Below are 5499 nucleotides of genomic sequence, written 5' to 3'. Positions count from 1 at the left end.
TATATATATATATATATATATATATATATATATATATATATATATTAGGTTGTTTCATATGAAATGTCGCATTTTAATAGCTTGTTATTTCAGTCATTTAACAACTCAATTATGTATACCTAGCACGTAATCTTGACTCTTTTTCTTTCCCAACAATATTAATACCAAATACAAAATTCGTACCCACAGACCTTATGAAAATGGTAACAGCCAAACTATGTTGAGTGATTTTCTCGTATGAGTACAAACTACGTCACTCTGTCGCAGAAGCTCTACGAAATATCAAGCGGACCTTGGCAATGGTTTTGTTGACATCAGAACTGTTCAGTGATGGTTCCAAAGCTCTAATTAAGAAGATGATAGCCTTGAAAATAAAACAAGGGGTAGGCCAAAATCAGTTATTCGGCTTGATGGATTAAATGCTCTCCTCACTCATTAGTTTTTCGCCAATGACTTGGTATCGTTTCCACATTCGCCCTATTCGTCAGATTTAACACCTGCAGACTTCTATCTCTTCAGCAAGATGAAAATGCAGCTTAAAGGTCACCGTTTTAACACCGTTGTCGAGATCAAGAGCAAATCGCAGACAGTTCTCAACTCGTTTACGGAACACGACTTCCAGGCTGGATTTCAAAAGTGGCAGGAAAGCTGGGTCCGAGGTATTGCTGCGCGAGGTGACTATTTCGAAAGAGATGATGTTAAAACATAGGTAAATAAGTTATTTTTTATTAGTCCGGGAACCTTTTGTCGCGACCCCGTATATTTTGGGAGTGATTCAGTTGTTTCATTAAAAAAAATATTAATGATATGCAAGTAATATTTTACAAGTAAAATAAATAAAATGATTAGTTTTGTCGAGATGGCCTCCTTCACCGTCAATGTGAATCTTAATTTTGACGATAATGGAAGTCACGTTTAGGCTCATGGCAGTCTGATAAGAACCTGTGAAAATGCATCACAGTAAGTTAAAAAGAATGGAAGATCAAGTAAGAGTAAACAAAACTTCCTACCATGTCACCATAATACAAAGAAGATAGGTGCGGTTATTTTTCCGTTGTGTAGTTAAAGAAATACGAGGAGGTGCTGAAAAGCTTTGGATAAAAGAAAAATACAGGTGGATCAGTTAATTATGATTTTATTCAACATATTCCCTTCTCAGATTCACACACTTATTGCAACGGTCCTTCAGGTTTGCTAAGCCCTGTAAAAGAACTCGGAATGTTGGGCCTCCAACCAGGCCTTTCGCGACACCTTTAAAGCTAGGAACTTATCAACATACCCGCGTAGAAGAACGATGGGATGTCGCACATGTGTATTAATACTAACTTTCAGGCGGTGAGCTGGCAGAATCGTTAGAATGCCGGGCAAAAGACTTACCGGAATTTCGTCTGTCTTTACGTTCTGAGTTCAAATTCCGCCGAGGTTAACTTTGCCTTTTATTCTTTCGGGGTCGTGAAATTAAGTACCAGTGAAACACCGGGGTCAATGTAATCAACTAGTCCCCCTCTCCACAAAATTTCGGGCCTTGTGTTTTTAGTAGAGAGGATTATTAATACTGACTTTATTCTTAATTTTTGGTGCAGATGTCGACCCTGTGTAGTTTCAGAAATGCATTTTCTCTAAAATATATCTTTCTCCGTTATCTTTTACTTGTTTCAGTCATTAGACTGCGGTCATGCTGGAGCACTGCCTTGAAGAATTTTTATTCAAATAAATCGACCCCAGTACTTTTCTTTTAAAAGCCTGGTACTTATTTAACGTTCCTTTTGGCTCGATTTGTTTGAGGTCGATTTGTTTGATTAAAACTCTTCAACGCGGTAATGATCTGCCTCAACATTGTCATAGTCTAGTGACAGAAACAAGTAAACGATTGATTTCTATACTGAGTAGAACGAATTTTTACAGATTTATGGATGAAGATTTGATTTTGAAAACTAGTATTTGATGGAAAATGTCTACAATAAAGTAGCTTTAATTCGATTGTGTATTTTGTTTAGTGCTAAAGAAAGTTGTACGTATCTAAAGTTGGCTTTTGTTTTGGTTAATAGATATTTTAAAAAGAGAAGCATGTGCCGTGTCAGATAAAGGTCAACTGTAGGCTAAAATATAAATATGGTGTTATCAAGAAAGAGAAATATTAACATCGTAAATTGAAAGGCCAACCATATAAAGGTTATAGTTTAAATTTTCTGGAAAAAACCTCGAAAAGACTAAAGAAAAATAGAATTTTAAGTTCTGCATAAATTCATTGTGCATGTACTTTTCTATTGCGTATTACTTTGTTAAATAGGTTTAAATACTGATGTGTATATAGTTAGTGCCTCCTTATACACTCTATGTGTGTGTGTGTGAGTGCGTGTGTGTGTGTTTTTGAGTGTATTTATTTATTTATTTACACGGACTTTTCGAAGACATAAAGCTATTTGAAAAAATTAAATAGAGTGCGGGTTTCTCGAAGTCAGCTTTATAAAACAAATTATATGATACTAAGCATATAAGATGCTTTTCTCCCCCCCCCCCCAAAAAAAAATGTCTCATAATATCACTTCCGGTCCTATATGGGTGTATATTACATGATTTTATGCAGTAAAGTTTTTTTTTCCTGAAAATGCATTGCTGAAATAAGGATGTGTTTAATTCCCGTGCCTCTTTCGTGTAATTAGATATGGTAATTGCCAGTTTAAGGCTAACACACATACCCTACACATATTTATATAAATCTACAAATTTATACAAATCTACAAACATACATACATATATACGTATACACAAACGAGGGTGGGCTGAAAAGTTCATAGGCAGACTATGAAGGAGTGATGCCAGAGCTGTGAAATCTTGCACGCATTAATTTCAACTCTACTTATCAATTACTGCATTATTTCTTTCCAGGCAAATTGACATCTGGTTGTTCAAAGAAGACTTCAGATGTCACTAGTTGCGACTTCTATTGGAAATGGACAAAATTTTGCATGGTGGTGATATCAAGTACCTGCAGAAAAAGGGTTCAGCCCCCAATGACATTCATGCTTCCATGGTAGCTATATAAGGGCAGTGGAGGCGCAATGGCCCAGTGGTTAGGGCAGCGGACTCGCGTTCAGAGGATCGCGGTTTCGATTCCCCGACCGGGCGTTGTGAGTGTTTATTGAGCGAAAACACCTAAAGCTCCACAAGGCTCCGGCAGGAGATGGTGGCGAACCCTGCTGTACTCTTCCACCACAACTTTCTCTCACTCTTACTTCCTGTTTCTGTTGTGCCTGTAATTCAAAGGGTCAGCCATGTCACACTCTGTGTCACGCTGAATATCCCCGAGAACTACGTTAAGGATACGTGTCTGTGGAGTGCTCAGCCACTTGCACGTTAATTTCACGAGCAGGCTGTTCCGTTGATCGGATCAACTGGAACCCTCGACGTCGTAAGCGACCGAGTGCCAACAACGGTTGCTATATAAGGGCATGGCACTCCAGCTTTATCGTTAGAACAAATGTGAGCAGCTGAATTTACGGGAGAATCTTAAAGGTTTCCCAAGGTCTGGACATCCTGCAACCGCCACCACCGTGGAAAACATTGATCGTGTTCACCATTTGGTGATGGATGATAGACGATTGACTAAAAATCGAATGACCAATGCTATAGTATATTCAACGAGAGAGTTGAGAATATTCTGCATAATGTACGTATATGCATATAGCATATATACACGGAAGGGTTCCATGGTTTTACTCTTTCTAATTTCACTCACGGCGTTGTTCAACTCGAGACTAGAGTGTAAGATATTTGTCTAAGGTGCTACACAGCGGGACTGCAGCAAGAGCTACATGGTTACGAACGTAACTTTTTAATTACACATTCGTGCCTGCGCCTATATTACAAACATGTTTTTTAGAATCCACAGCTTAGTGAGGCAACTACTACACTTAGTTCGCTGTGACTCTGAGTTCAAGTGTAACCATATGAATTTTTCTCCAGAGACGTTATCTTTTCTCATCGTTGTACTTGTCTTATTTCTACTGTTCGTGTTCGTCTCTCGTGCTGCTCATTTATGCCTCAGTAGCTTATGTTGTGTTGACACTGTCAAACTGAGCTAAATATGTCGAAATTTAATGATATTTGGTCTATAACTGACGAAGGATTGAACATTTCTGCGTCTACTGCCCCCGCGCGCGTTTTTTGTTTTTTTCCCGTATGTCTTGTTGTCGTCCCTTCCTCTGTGTTACGTTTTTATTGATAATATTAAAATGGCTTTCAACTTGTCCACTGCCATGGCGAAGAAAAAGTTATTTGGATGTAAACACTTTTCTGTATTCTCATTGGTATTTCTCAGTTGGAGAACCATACAGTTTTTATAACGCTGATAAAATGAACAAATTAGAATTATTAGCGGACACATACTCAGACAGCATCGACAATCAAACTGAAATCTTTTATTCAAAGACATGTACAAATATATTATAAGTATTACAAATAGAAACGTGGAACAAATGACCATCAAAACGTATTTCAATTCCTAATCTGTTGTATCTATTTCATTTAACCAAATCTGTCTGCATTTCAACCACATTATTTCTAACCTTAACACTAACTATCACAGTTGCATAACGATCAAGAACATAAAAATCGCATCTTTGTTTCTACAATGGGTAATAAAAGATTTGTCTGGGTTAGCTTTACTTTCCATTGAAATACAATTACACTGAAATATATTATAACAAAGGAATTTGATATCTTCGCAAGAATTAAACCTAAACAAAAGAGGCTGTTGCAGTTGCTATATACAGTCTTTCATATTCCTTCGTTTTGTTTTCATCTAACATTTAAAATGTAAAATAATTAAATTAAACGTTTTCTTTTACTTTGTTTTGATGCTATGGTATACCATACAATGTAAAAGTATGAGATTATTGTAAAACTATTTTGTGTTATTGTGTGGTTATTAAATACAAAATAACGATTATATACTTCCTTTAAAATGTATCTTCCGTCTATTTTAATTTTAAATACAAAATAATTATTTACTTCCTTTGAAATTGTATCTTTGTGTTTTGATTATAACTGCAAAATAAAAATGACTACCAAAATGAAAATGACAGGAGAATGGCTGATGACAGCAATAACATATAATATGAAGGATGGGAAGATTTTGAAGGATACCAAGACCCAGAAGGGGATATGGTATTGAATTGACAATACAGGCAACTACGGAGGATTTGAACAATGTAGTGGATGAGATTGTGTTGCCAGAAGAGGTAAGATTGAGAGTCAGTGTAGAGCGAAGGCCGCCGATATGTTTCACATGTGGAGAGAGAGGCCACATGAAGGCGTGGTGCGCCCAAAGAGAACAACAAACAGAACAGGTGGACAAACAGGAGATGCCATGATGCCTTTTCCATGCGCTGCTCCCACCCCTAACTATTGACTCTAGCTACACAAGTCTTAACTTTTTAGCACACGAATCTTATTTTATAGATCACGGAGGGACGAAAGGTAAAGTTAACTTCGATT

This window comes from Octopus bimaculoides, chromosome 20 (genome assembly GCF_001194135.2).
Source record: "Octopus bimaculoides isolate UCB-OBI-ISO-001 chromosome 20, ASM119413v2, whole genome shotgun sequence".
NCBI classification, from domain to species: domain Eukaryota; kingdom Metazoa; phylum Mollusca; class Cephalopoda; order Octopoda; family Octopodidae; genus Octopus; species Octopus bimaculoides.
Note: the sequence above shows the minus strand (reverse complement) of the source record.